Here is a 15,538-nt window from a genome sequence, read left to right as displayed (position 1 = left end):
CCAAAGAACAACCTGCAGCTCAAGCCCCTCACCAGAGATTAAATGCCAGAGTTTGTTGCTATTGTTCTCGCTAGATATAGGACAGCCGGCCCAATCTTCTTGTTACTCATGGAAGCAGGTTCACCATCACAGGTGCCATAGGGCTGCAAGAATGTTAGAGAGCCTCCCTGGAGAGCTGCACAAGTATTGATGGGGGTGAAGAGGAGGGGTCCAGGCAAAGGCTCTGCAACGGCCCACAGGCCCCCACTCCCACAGACAGGCCACTCTATCTGGCTGAAGGTCACAAACAACTTTCACCCAGTGGGCCAGCTGCCTCGGAAGTCTTGCTCACCTCTGTTGTGGAGGTAAGCCTGCCCAACAGTGCTGATTATCATCTTCCTGCCACTGCGGGTTATAGGCAAGATTCACATGGTATAGTGGATGGTGCCACACAAAGGAATGGGGCCCGGGCCTCTGTGCCCTTGTCCGCACTAGGTGCTACACGGCCCGCAGTAACTATACCGCAGGCTCCGCAGTGCCCGGCTCAAAGAATGACTGAACAAGCCGCAATGGCAACTTGGGGGCACCTCTTATCCCTGAGCAAATCGGGCTGGTAAGGACAGTGCGGGTCCCCAACCACGGTCCACCAGCACTTTTGGATAGTCCCCTTGAAGAATTAGGGTAGAGGCTGCTGCAGCTGCAGCCACCATAGCTGCCATGCGACCCAGCAGCCCAAAGGCTCTGGGAGCAGCAGGTCTGGGATCTGGAGTTCCTCAAAGGCTCAGAGGGACAGCCCTGGAGTTCCCACTCAGTCTTGAGTGGACAAGAGCTCCGTGGCCCCTGCCGTAACTGCCGATGGGGGTCAATGAGGCATGATGATGGTGGAGTTCTGCATCTTGTAGTTGCCCAAGATGCTTTTCAAGTTTTAAAGTGATGGCATCCAACCTGGCACTCGAGTCCATTTTGGGGTCAATAGAAATCAGGCTCTGTTGCATCCCCAGTCGGAAGGCCTGCATGCCAATGGCTCAGGGAGGGCTGTCTGAGAGGGACTCGCCTCCTCTGGGATCTCCAACCCAGTGTCTGCTATTTTGGGCTTCTGGAGAATTTCAAAATGCAGTTTATATTGTAGACCCTCAGATTTGCCCACAGCACCTACGATCTGAGGCCCAGTCAGGCACCTCAAGGAGTTAGATTGCGTTGAATAAGTAGAAGCAGTATCCACTAGCCATTTGGGATGCTATAGTGGTATAGTGGACGGTGCCACACAAAGGAATGGGGCCCGGGCCTCTGTGCCCTTGTCCGCACTAGGTGCTACACGGCCCGCAGTAACTATACCGCAGGCTCCGCAGTGCCCGGCTCAAAGAATGACTGAACAACCGTGGCCCCTGCCGTAACTGCCGATGGGGGTCAATGAGGCATGATGATGGAGGATTTTTGTCCCTGAACTGCCAGAGCTATCTTACACCCTTGAGAAATTCATAATTACGCTCAGTGGGAACATTGTGAGGTCCCACCTCCTAATAGTCATTCTAATTTCTGAAAGAAATTCCCTTACTTCCAGAATACCGAAATATCACACCTTTCAGCCTTTTATTTCATACAGAGGCCACAGCAGCTTCCAAATAAACCTAATCACAACCAACACGCTCATTTACTATGTTGAGCTTAGTCAGAACCTAGCTATTCAAGGATCCGAGTATTGTAGAGCAAATGTTGATGAAAAGAGAATTTGGGGAACCAGATTTGGCATGTATAATGGCAAAAGAAAACATCTTTCTAAACAAGACTATTCAGCAGACTACCTGTCTGAGGTTTGGAATAATAAAGGACCTATTGAAACCTTCTATACCAAAAGCCAACTTGACCATGTTCAATAATTAGGAATTCCAAATAAATACGTCTGGATCAAACAAAAATTATATGATACAAATAATTTAACCCAATTTCCTGTTGGAGGTTTGGCCCTAAGGCCTTATGATTTGGATACCAGCAAGCATAATTGTTTCCCAAAACTCCTGCACCTAAAAGTAATCATCCTAACCCACAGTATAATAACACTTGTAGTAGTTACCCAGTGTGGGTAAGCTGTCCCAACGACGGCTAGAACAGTCTAGTCGTTCAGAGGTAAGGGAACACTTTTCATTAATCAATGAAAACATGGATTTTTCTGACTTTCTTCTGGGACCACGTTCTAAAAGAAATAAAAGATTCTATGTCAGGACCGGAGGCGAGGATTATGCTCTACTTTCTTCACTTTATTAGTAGCAGCCTTTCAAAGTCACAAACTAACATTCCCATGAACCATAGGGAATAGACACAAAAAATCATAGAGTGTCCACACTGCAGAGCGTCCCCATCTGTGCACCAATCAGGAGTCTCCAGCCCAGCTATAGTCCTCTGTTTGTGGCAACTCTTCCTCTTTCTTCGCTGCTTGCAGCCGAGTTAAGTCACCTTCCCTTGATTATTCGTATTTTATTGTTATTGTTGCCCTTATATGTTAAAGTATTTTATTCCTGTTAACGTTTTATCAGCGATTGATCGCCTGTTGTGCCTTGTTGCTGAAATCAGCGCTCAGCGTTACGGCGCGTAGCGAGCGATTTCCGTTTCCTTCAGAGTAGTCGCGGCACCCGTGCGCGCCATTCTCGCCTATTTATTTAAATTTCTATTGTGGTTATCACCGTTGTTAACGTTAATTTACTTGACGAAACGCCGCTACTCGGCGTTTTCGCCTCAGCTGCGGGAGCTGCTGTGAGCTCCCTAGTGGCGTTGTCTTTGGTGCGGGCTTGCGGTGGCGGGAGAACGCCACTAGAGGGCGCTTGAGACGTCCTGTGACGCGGCGGGCGCGCTCGGGATTCCGAGCATTCCAAACAGCATCGGAACCTAGCGCTGCACCACCGCATCACCGAGCCTTGTTTCTTGTCTGCCTTTACGCCCTTCCAAGGGTCTGTAAGTTGCCATTAGGCACTATTTTGAACACTTTCTAACGCCCCACGAACATCCACTTACGTGGGTCAGTCTCTGCCTTGAGGCAGCTGCAGGAGGCATTCCTGTTTGGGGCCAGTATCTTGTAGGCCAAAAACGCTTTGGGGCTCCAAAGTCTGTACAGCAGTTTATTACTGCGGGACCCTGGTTAGGCAGACCGCCCTTTGTATATTTTGGCACCAGGGCTGTGTGGGGTCCAGGGTTTCATCCCCGTTAATTGCGAGCTTTGCCCGCCCATACTTTGGCTGCTTCCCAGCCACCCATATTAAGGACATTTTTCCTCCATAGAGTGGACGTTAGTCTGTTCCCTTTGAATATGGAAATCTCCCATGACGAGTCAGTTTATGAGGAGCATTGGGAGGAAGATCCCTTAGGAGCTCTTCCCTGGGGGGACGACTTTTATGAGGCGGTCGACGAGTCTATTTCTAAGGCGTTGGAAATGGCCATGACTCCCTTGGAGGAGCGCTTATCCCGAAAAATAGATCAGGCATGTGAACAGTTGGCCAAAGCCGCGCAGTCGTCCGCCTCTGGTTTGTCCACTACCGAGCCTACCTCGAATGATCTTTCTCCTCCGTCTAAACGGACCAGAGATTCGGGGGCGGGCCCTGATCCTTTTGCTTGCCTTAAACAGGCTTTTCTATCTAGCTGTATCACGCTAGCGAATCCTGATACTACTCCTTCCCCCGTGCCTTCCACTTCTTTAGGGGGCGATCAAGATGACCAAGGGGATGCAGACGCTTCCCCTGAACACTCCCGTCCGTGGCTTCCTGCCAAACCTCCTGCTACTAACACCAATTTGTGTGCGGACATGCTAGACCCTGATGACGTGCTACACCCACGCTCCTCTGATTGGGCTCCCTCGGAGAAAGTCACACAGTATGTCGCCAGCAGGATTAGGAAATCGCTGGAGCCGGCCACTCGCAATTGCCTTAGGGCGGAGTGTCCACGCCCTACTTTAGATGGGAAAGTGGCGGCGACTCCTGAGATAGACCCCCGAATGGCGACTTTTCTCCAAAAGTTCGTAAAGGACCCGAAAAAGGGTATAGATCGATCCTGGCGGGCCTGCCAGGAAAAATGACTGGACATTTTGGAGCCCATTACCAAAATTTTAGACATGGCCGAAGAGGCCAAGGTTTCTGTCTCGTTGATCTCCCCTGAACACCTTTCCTCGTGGACGCCAACTGCGCGCTTTCCACTGAGCGCCGCAGGTCACTTCTCATTAAGGTGGATCCTAAGCAAGGAGACCTGGCAGACACGGAGGCAGGCCCGGTAGCCCAAGGGGGCCTTTTTGGGGAACCCTTCATCAAGGAACTGGGGAGGTTTGTTAACACCTTCACCTCCCTGGACCGGGCCCAATTTTCCATCAGGAAGGTCTTCAGACCTCGGGTTTTCAGAGGGGCCGGACGAGGTAGGGGCCGCTCGTCTGGCCGTCCAAATCAAGACAGAGGACAAGGCTCCAATCAGCAGTATCAGGACCAAGCCCGCTTTGGAAACTTCTATCCCACCAGGGGTAGGCGCGGCAAGAACAGAGGTGGCAGGGGAGGCGGTGGCTCCACTTCTTCTGGTGAGTGTACTCCCTTCTTCCCTTCTAAAAGTGGGGGGCCGGCTGGCGCATTGTTTCCCAATGTGGGTTTCTATCACAAGGGACGCCTGGGTTCTGCAGACAGTACGAGGGTTTCACATCGAGTTTCAGGGAACACCGGTGCAGGAAAGGCCCCCCAGACCACTTCGTTTTTCGGAACAAGAAGCGGCATTGGTCGACCGGGAGGTTCAGGCACTTTTGTCCAAAGGCGCGATAGAGGAGACTTCAGTACACTCAAGAGGTTTTCTCAGCAACCTCTCTTTAGTAGACAAAGTGGGCGGAGGTCAACGCCCGGTTATCAACTTGTGAGAGTTCAACGAGTGGCTAGTCTACCGTCACTTCAAAATGGAGGGCATACACCTCCTTCGGGACATCCTACGGCCGGGGGACTAGCTAGCGTGCCTCGACCTCAAAGATGCTTACTTAGCAGTGCCTGTCTTTCCTCCTCACCGCAGGTACCTCCAATTTCAATGGCGGCGGAAAACCTACGAGTTCACCACTCTTCCTTTCGGTCTCTCTTCCGCTCCTTGGTGCTTTACCAAGGTTCTGAAGCCGGCGGTGGAACGCCTTTGAGCATCCGGCTTGAGACTCATCGTCTACTTGGACGACATTCTGCTAATGGCGCAAGATCCGAACACCCTGTCGCGGCACCTACAACTCACGGTAGACCTTCTCCAGAATTTGGGATTTGTGGTGAACGAATGCAAATCCACTCTAGTTGCCCTCGCAGAACGTAATCTTTCTCGGATTCCTGATCGATTCAGTGGAATCTACACTGAGTCTTCCTGCGAGGAAGCTAACGAAAATCCGTCACGAATTGCGGAGGGCCTTAGCGCGTACTCGAATGTCCCTCCGCCAGCTGGCTCGAATTTTTGGGCTTCTCTCCGCCTCCATTCAGGCTATCTTTCCCGGGCCGCTCCACTACAGAGCCCTACAGCGCCTCAAGGCGGAGCACCTTCGCAGAGGTCGTCCTTATTCTTTCAAGGTGACCCTGACAGCAGAGACAAGGGAGGAACTATAGTGGTGGCTGTCCCACATGGAGGCTTGGAAGGGATGGGCCATCTTTGGTTCAGCGCCCGATATCGTTATAGAGTCAGACGCGAGCAGATCAGGATGGGGCGCGAGATGTGGAGAATTCGCCACGGGAGGCGTCTGGTCCCCGTCCGAACAACGATTACACATCAATTGCCTGGAACTTCTGGCGGGATAATTCGCCATCAAATGCTGGACCAGGGAGTCGGTTCGATCCTGTGTCCTTCTTCGGATGGACAATGTGTCGGCGGTTCGATACATAAACCATCTCGGTGGCACGCGCTCGAGAGCGCTTTCGGATCTGGCGACGAATCTTTGGCAATACTGCCTGGATCGACAGATCTCGGTCACGGCGGAGTACCTGCCGGGTCAGGAGAACCAAGTGGCAGACTTCCATTCTCGTCATTTCCACGACTTAAGTCTTTGGAAGCTCCACCCTCGAGTGTTGGCAGTTCTCCAGAGCATTTGGGGTCCTTTCTCGATCGACCTCTTTGCATCCCGCCTGGATTACCAGATTGCATGGTTTTACAGTTGGAGACCGGATCCTCTAGCGGAGCACACAGATGCGTTCCTTTAGGATTGGCGAGGGGAGACAGGCTATGCTTTTCCCCCGTTCGCAATGATAACCCGGGTGTCAGCTCAGGTTCGCCGACAGCGGGCGACCATAGTCCTAATCACGCCGATTTGGAGATCTCAAGTCTGGTTTCCAGTTCTTCTGGAACTTTCCTGGGATTCTCCGATGCGACTCCCCCTGCTTCCGACTCTTCTTCGGAGTCCGGAAGGCCGTCCTCAACCATTGATCGAGCAGGGTTCCTTGACTCTAATGGCGTGGCGGATTACAGGGGACGATGGTCAGTCCCGGGCCTTTCGGGAGCAGCTCAGTCCTTCTTGGCCAAGGCCTGGGCAGATAGCACTCTCAAACGTTACCGATCCACATGGAGACGATGGTGTGGTTGGTGTCTGCAACGGGGTTTCAATCCCGTGGCAACAGATGTCACAGCTGTCTTGAACTTCCTGGCCTCCTTAGCAGAGGAGGGGCTAGCCTACAGAACCATCAACACCTTCAGATCTGCCATCTCAGCGGGCCATTCCTTGCTGGATGGTACTCCTGTTGGAGAACATCCCTTGGTTTGTAGATTTCTCAGGGGTATACGCCTGTCTTTGCCCCCGTAACCGCGTTATTCCCAGTTATGGGATGTCAATAGAGTGTTGAACCTGTTACAATTTTGGCAACCGAATAGGTTTCTATCTAGGAAAGAGCTTTCAGCGAAATTGGCCATGCTTCTGTATTTGATTTCCTGCAGAAGGGTCTCTGATGTCAGAGCGTTGGATGTCTCTGGTCGGATATTTTCCCCCACCGGTGTCACTTTCACCATTCGTAGACGCACCAAGTGTGGAACTGCCACGATCTCCTATCCTGCTTTCCCGGATTCTCCTAAGCTCTGTGTTGTAGCATGCTTAAAAGCCTATGAGGAGATGACGGAAGAGTTGAGGCCCCCGGGAGAGCGGCAGAAGAAGCCCCACAAAGCAGCATCTTCGCCCACGATTGCACGTTGGGTTCGGTAGATCATACAGGAGGCAGGTATAGACCTGAGGGCCTTTGGTGCTCATTCCACAAGAGGAGCGATGGCCTCCAAGGCTTTTACCCTGGGAGCTCGTCTAGAGGATATCCTTAATGCAGCGGATTGGTCCTCAGACTCAACCTTTAAGTGGTTTTACTTTAAACCGGTTATTGATATGGCTCATCTGGTAGTGAGCAAGCTTTAAACGAGCATAATCCTCGCCTCCGGTCCTGACATAGAATGAAAAATTTCCTAGCTAGCGTAACGGAAAGTTTCAATTCTATTAAGGACTCGGAGGCGAGGATACATCTGCGGTGTCTTCCCTCCCTCGTACTGGGGTAAGTAATGAATTTATGGGACATTGTGTCTTTGCAGTTTACTGAAGTACGTGACATTCTGTGGCTTTGTTGCATATGCTCTGTCAGATTTTCTCAGCAGGATTTCTTCCTAAGCCATTTCCATTGCTTACGCCTTCGTTTATAATTCCAGGAGACTCGAACAAACAGGATTCATGAGGTGAATGCGGAGGCTGACCGAGCGACGAAAGAGGAAGAGTTGCCACAAACAGAGGACTATAGCTGGGCTGGAGACTCCTGATTGGTGCACAGATGGGGACGCTCTGCAGTGTGGACACTCTATGATTTTTTGTGTCTATTCCCTATGGTTCATGGGAATGTTAGTTTGTGACTTTGAAAGGCTGCTACTAATAAAGTGAAGAAAGTAGAGCATAATCCTCGCCTCCGAGTCCTTAATAGGATTGAAACTTTCCGTTACGCTAGCTAGGAAATTTTTCATTCTTGACCACAGGAATATATACAACTTACAGCGAGCTAAACAAATATTTAGAGAAAGAAGCTGCAGATGAAATTAGGCAAATAGATCAAGAAAACTTCTAAACAGTTTTTAAAGTTATCGACATTGGGAATGCACATACTTTCTAGGATAGTGTACTCATTAAATCACATTTCGCCTTCAGCCTTAGACCTCATAAAAGGAGACCTAGGCTAACAACAATATTGGTAAACTCAGTTAGGAGCAGTTATCCAACTATATTGGGCATTACAAACACTCAGATTAGGTTTTGTGCTTGGTAACTTCTAAATGAAACAGCACTGCCTGAACCATACAATTTGACACTTGTATAAAAAATAATGGCCAAGAAAAAATCTACATGCACGCTATTAAGTATAGAAAAAGTTGAAGACAGACCGTTTACAGTCAGTGACACTCCGACTGTTACCTGGTGAATACATGGTATTATTTCCTTGCCCATTACAATTAATTTTCACAACTGACAGAAATATAAATCCATAGGCTGGTATGAAAATGTGCACAATTTTACCATTCATGGAAATGTCCCTTTTCCCACATCTGTTTAAATAAAAATTAAGATGACCCTGTGTACATTAGTACAGCAAATTGCAGAAATCCTCTTGAAAGCTCTCTTCTGTGCGACTCCATATTATTGCCTAGAATGTGTAGTGCTTTGATGCCAGGTTTAAGTTCTGTTTTATCCGTTTCCCCTATTGCATCCAGTTCCACTGATCATGAACTCTTGAATAACGGTTCTCATTTATTTCTAGCAAATGCTACTTGCTGTGGGTTGGAACCCAGCCAGCCATACCTGATAGCAATTTCAGAAACAATACAGTGTTGTGGAAGGACCTTGTACCCGCCACCTTGAAATAGTATTAGGAACATTACTTGGCCTAGTATAAACATGAAATCTATGTGTTTTGACAATCTAAACAAGCCATTATCTGTTCTATTAAAAAAAGAAGACCCCTTGACTTTGGCAGTTGAAGTTTACAATCTGCAAACAACCAGAACTGAGTCTGTTACGCACACAATAACTAACACGTTTTGCAGATATTGTACATACGCTAAACCTGGGGTTTCTGGTTGTCAGATTATGCACTTTGTACAAGTAGAAAGCACCACTCTAGTCAGGGGTAAACTAGATACATCCTAAAAGATAACCTGTGCTTACCCTCTTGGTAGCTTGGCACAGAGCAGTCATGCTTATCTAAAGAGGCAATGTTTAACATATTTGTGCAAAACACACACACAGACACATACACAGAGTAACACAATGAAAACACCACACAAACACTCCACACAAGGGTAGAAGAATATATATTTTTATGAGTAAAATAACAGGACCACAACGACAACAATCCAATAAGTAGAACCAGAGTTCTGAATGTTTAAATGTTAAATCAAAATGTATTGCTAAGAGTCAAAAAGTGCCTAGGAGTTACTTGAGATTGCACTGGACCAGGGTAAATCCAAAGTGCAGGGTGACCCCGATGGAGGGCATGTTGGCTACATGACACACAGGTTCCGCTGAAAAAGTATTTTGGATGGAGCAAGTGTCGACATTAAAGACTAGATGTAACGGTTTCGATCCACACAGGTGGTGAAGGCTTTGTTGCGGAATCACTTTACGATGCAGTCACTGTGTCATCATCATGCCACACTGTCCATTGTTTGTGAGCCATGCAGTCCTTTGAAATGATACCATCAATTGGCTCCGGCATTGGCTTTGAAGACCAATGCGTTAGTTTTGATCGATGCAAAGACATTACTGAGTCACTTTTGACAGTTCTGGACAGCAGAAATCACCTTTCAAGGGCTCAAGACTGCATTGGCACCACTTGGCAATGCACAACTCACAAATAGAAGGGTCCAAGCGCTGTTACATAGTTGAAGGGAGTCTTTGATGGCCCTGAGACTTCAGCAGGGGGGGCAAGCCAGAAAGCCCTTGGAGTCACTCTGGGTTAAAGTGAAATGGGTCCAGTCCTTGTCCTCAGCAGGGCAGAAATCAGCAGGCAGCAGCCCAGCACAGCAAAACAGAAAAACAGCTCCTCCAGGGTATCAGTCAAGCAGAGTGGCAATCCTGTTAGCACAGCAGTATTTCCTCTTGCCAGAGTTCTTCACAGGTCCAGTAGTGTACTGGCTTGATAGGGCTCAAGCCCAGGAAGACCCTACCTATATACCCAGTTGTAGCTTTAAAGTGGGAGTAACTTCAAAGAAGAGTATTTGAAATGTACACAGATACGTTCTTCCCATCCCTGGCTCCATACTATCAGTAGAGGGGTAATCAACACTCTGTGTGGAAACAGGACACTGCCTGTGTAGGTGTCAGCATCCCTCTTCCTACCCAGGCATAGCTATCAGAATGCAGATGAGTTCTCTAACACACACACCGTTCCTGTGTTTGTGACTCTCTAAAAGGAATGCACTAAGTGTAGCTGTCATATTCCCCAGACGTGTTTTGGAGACAGACTGCAGGCACACAGAGCAGTAAGAGCAGAGAAATGCCCACTAAAAGTGGCATTTCTAAAATAGTAATGTCAGTTCCAACTTTACCATTAAAGAGGATTTATCATTACCGTTCCAAAGATATAAAACATAATGCAGCTGCTCCTTTCTGATCAAGAATTAGAGCTTAAAAGTGGTTTAAGAAATTCCAAATGCTAGCGTAGGAGAGAAGTAGGCCTCACGGTAGTGAAAAACAAATTTTAGTGTTTGTCACTACTAAGACATGTAAAACGTAACAGTACATGTCATATCCTTTACTTACATATCACCTGCCCTATTGGCTGCCTAGGGTCTACCTATGACATATGTATAATAAAAGGGGAGTTTAAGACTTGGCAAGTAGTTTTAAATGCCAAGTCAAAGTAGCAGATAACTGCACACACAGGTAATGACAGGCCTGCTACAGGTTTGAAAGGCTACTTGTGTGGGTGTCACAATCAGTGCTACAAGCCCACTAGTTGCATTTAGGTTGCAAGTCCTGGATATATGGTATGCTACTTTACAAGAGACTTACAAGTGAACTAAATATTTCAATTGTGTATACACCCACATTACCATGTTAGGAGGAGAGAGCACATGCACTTTAGCACTGATTTGCAGTGGTAAAGTGTTCAGAGTCCTAAAGCCAAACAAAAAGAAGGTCAGAAAAAGAGGAGGAGGAAGGCAAAAGGTCTGGGTGACTCTTCAGAGAGGACCATTTTCTAACAGTTGGTATCAACTGGTGTTGCACATCTTTTTAAGAGCATTGGATCTGGTCTGGTGACTGGATTCAGAGCAGTAGTTAGACAGATTCCGTCAGTTTTTTCATTCTCTGTTCACCAACCTTTTTGGAGGATTTTCAATCATCATACTGCTTGTCAGTATTGGTATAATCATCTTTCACCTGTCTTGGCAAGGAAATCAACAATATGGAGTACACGTATCCAGCTAAACAAAGCTGCAGAGTCTCTAGCACGCTACATGCGTTATGCTTGGCTATCTGAACTGAGTGAGCGCTGGATGCACACATTTCGTAAAATGGATTCTGCATGAGTAAAAACTGCGTCCTAGTACACAAACTGTCTGACCAAAATATTTTGGACTTGTAGTTGGAACAGCCCCTCAGGGTTATCTCTCTGTGGAGACAAAACTCTACATGAGACAATGCCAACCAATGAGTCGGTCCTCTCTACTAGATGCTTCTTGTGACAGAGAAACATCACTGGTGGCAGTTTGTGACACAGCTCTTGATGAGTGGCTTGACTCATAGTTATTCTTTGTGCCCCTTGGAGTGGAGCCACAATTACCACTGAGGGCCTCAGACAAGCAACCCATTGCTGATCCATCAAATACACAAACTGTTATCTATAAAGATCCTCTATATGGCCTTGGTAAAGATCACAAAGAGCACCTGACAATGTTTAAATATCCTCTGATGAGGAATGAACTCAACAAGTAAGTCGACCAACAACAAGGATTAAAAAAATATACTACAAAAAGCCAATATGAACCATGAACTAAAGAATCATTTTTTCTTGTAAAAAATTATCTTTCTTTTTTGAAAAGCTTTGCTATTTATACCGCATATTTTTAATCTGGCCTATTTCAGATCATCACTGGTATATTTGATTGTCAACATGCCCCAAGAGCGTGGGTACGGTCCGTACACGCGTACCCCTACAGCCCCAATACATGATGGATACAAGGCGTACACACGCCACGGATGTAGGTGTACGGCTTGGTGCAGCACATCAGCTGTAAATTGGGGGTGGTGTATGCCCAGGACAGCAGTGTACCACAGCAAGGGCGCAGGTGGGTGGGTGGGTGCAGAGGACCCCCAGCAGTGCCCAGCCATAGGAGGGGTGGGTGCATATCACTCCCAGCAGTGCCCAGACATATGAGGGGTGGGTGCCTATCACTCCCAGCAGTGCCCAGACATATGAGGGGTGGGTGCAGAGAACCCCCAGCAGTGCCCAGACATATGAGGGGTGGGTGCCTATCACTCCCAGCAGTGCCCAGACATATGAGGGGTGTGTGCAGATCACTCCCAGCAGTGCCCAGACATATGAGGGGTGGGTGCAGAGGACCCCCAGCAGTGCCCAGACATATGAGGGGTGTGTGCCTATCACTCTAAGCAGTGCCCAGACATATGAGGGGTGGGTGCCTATCACTCCCAGCAGTGCCCAGACATATGAGGGGTGGGTGCATAGGACCCCCAGCAGTGCCCAGACATATGAGGGGTGGGTGCCTATCACTCCCAGCAGTGCCCAGACATATGAGGGGTGGGTGCAGAGGACACCCAGCAGTGCCCAGACATATGAGGGGTGTGTGCCTATCACTCCCAGCAGTGCCCAGACATATGAGGGGTGGGTGCCTAACACTCCCAGCAGTGCCCAGACATATGAGGGGTGGGTGCAAAGGTCTCCCATCAGTGCCCAGACATATGAGGGGTGGGTGCCTATCACTCCCAGCAGTGCCCAGACATATGAGGGGTGTGTCTATCACTCCCAGCAGTGCCCAGACATATGAGGGGTGGGTGCAGAGGACCCCCAGCAGTGCCCAGACATATGAGGGGTGGGTGCAGAGGACCCCCAGCAGTGCCCAGACCTATGAGGGGTGGGTGCCTATCACTCCCAGCAGTGCCCAGACATATGAGGGGTGGGTGCCTATCACTCCCAGCAGTGCCCAGACGTATGAGGGGTGGGTGCAGAGGACCCCCAGCAGTGCCCAGACATATGAGGGGTGGGTGCAGAGGACCCCCAGCAGTGCCCAGACATGTGAGGGGTGGGTGCAGAGGACCCCCAGCAGTGCCCAGACATATGAGGGGTGGGTGCCTATCACTCCCAGCAGTGCCCAGACATATGAGGGGTGTGTGCAGATCACTCCCAGCAGTGCCCAGACATATGAGGGGTGGGTGCAGAGGACCCCCAGCAGTGCCCAGACATATGAGGGGTGTGTGCCTATCACTCTAAGCAGTGCCCAGACATATGAGGGGTGGGTGCCTATCACTCCCAGCAGTGCCCAGACATATGAGGGGTGGGTGCATAGGACCCCCAGCAGTGCCCAGACATATGAGGGGTGGGTGCCTATCACTCCCAGCAGTGCCCAGACATATGAGGGGTGGGTGCAGAGGACACCCAGCAGTGCCCAGACATATGAGGGGTGTGTGCCTATCACTCCCAGCAGTGCCCAGACATATGAGGGGTGGGTGCCTAACACTCCCAGCAGTGCCCAGACATATGAGGGGTGGGTGCAAAGGTCTCCCATCAGTGCCCAGACATATGAGGGGTGGGTGCCTATCACTCCCAGCAGTGCCCAGACATATGAGGGGTGTGTCTATCACTCCCAGCAGTGCCCAGACATATGAGGGGTGGGTGCAGAGGACCCCCAGCAGTGCCCAGACATATGAGGGGTGGGTGCAGAGGACCCCCAGCAGTGCCCAGACCTATGAGGGGTGGGTGCCTATCACTCCCAGCAGTGCCCAGACATATGAGGGGTGGGTGCCTATCACTCCCAGCAGTGCCCAGACGTATGAGGGGTGGGTGCAGAGGACCCCCAGCAGTGCCCAGACATATGAGGGGTGGGTGCGAAGGACCCCCAGCAGTGCCCAGACATATGAGGGGTGTGTGCATATCACTCCCAGCAGTGCCCAGACATATGAGGGGTGGGTGCAGAGGACCCCCAGCAGTGCCCAGACATATGAGGGGTGTGTGCCTATCACTCCCAGCAGTGCCCAGACATATGAAGGGTGGGTGCCTATCACTCCTAGCAGTGCCCAGACATATGAGGGGTGGGTGCAGAGGACCCCCAGCAGTGCCCAGACATATGAGGGGTATGTGCCTATCACTCCCAGCAGTGCCCAGACATATGAGGGGTGGGTGCAGAGGACCCCCAGCAGTGCCCAGACTTATGAGGGGTGTGTGCCTATCACTCCCAGCAGTGCCCAGACATATGAGGGGTGGGTGCCTATCACTCCCAGCAGTGCCCAGACATATAAGGGGTGGGTGCCTGAAACTCCCAGCAGTGCCCAGACATATAAGGGGTGGGTGCCTGAAACTCCCAGCAGTGCCCAGACATATGAGGGGTGGGTGCAGAGGACCCCCAGCAGTGCCCAGACATATGAGGGGTGGGTGCCTATCACTTCCAGCAGTGCCCAGACATATGAGGGGTGTGTGCCTATCACTCCCAGCAGTGCCCAGACATATGAGGGGTGTGTGCCTAGCACTCCCAGCAGTGCCCAGACATATGAGGGGTGGGTACAGAGGACTCCCAGCAGTGGACAGAGACATGGGGGGTGTACATCATTATCAGATGACCACAGCTCCATGGGTGAATGTACGTATCCCTAACTTAGGACAATGATGATAGTGCCATAACAACACATCACTGACATCAGTGTCCCACTCCCAGGAGGAAGGAGGTCTTACCCCCACTGCATGACACACCACATTAGGACAAATTGAATTGAATTGAATTGAAAATACTCTTATATAGCGCATGGGGTGGGTGCCTATCACTCCCAGCAGTGCCCAGACATATGAGGGGTGGGTGCCTATCACTCCCAGCAGTGCCCAGACATATGAGGAGTGGGTGCAGAGGACCCCCAGCAGTGCCCAGACATATGAGGGGTGGGTGCCTATCACTCCCAGCAGTGCCCAGACATATGAGGGGTGGGTGCAGAGGACACCCAGCAGTGCCCAGACATATGAGGGGTGTGTGCCTATCACTCCCAGCAGTGCCCAGACATATGAGGGGTGGGTGCCTATCACTCCCAGCAGTGCCCAGACATATGAGGGGTGGGTGCCTAACACTCCCAGCAGTGCCCAGACATATGAGGGGTGGGTGCAAAGGTCTCCCAGCAGTGCCCAGACATATGAGGGGTGGGTGCCTATCACTCCCAGCAGTGCCCAGACATATGAGGGGTGTGTCTATCACTCCCAGCAGTGCCCAGACATATGAGGGGTGGGTGCAGAGGACCCCCAGCAGTGCCCAGACATATGAGGGGTGGGTGCAGTGGACCCCCAGCAGTGCCCAGACATATGAGGGGTGGGTGCCTATCACTCCCAGCAGTGCCCAGACATATGAGGGGTGGGTGCCT

Source organism: Triturus cristatus, chromosome 3_1, assembly GCF_964204655.1.
Source record: "Triturus cristatus chromosome 3_1, aTriCri1.1, whole genome shotgun sequence".
NCBI classification, from domain to species: Eukaryota; Metazoa; Chordata; class Amphibia; order Caudata; family Salamandridae; genus Triturus; species Triturus cristatus.
Note: the sequence above shows the minus strand (reverse complement) of the source record.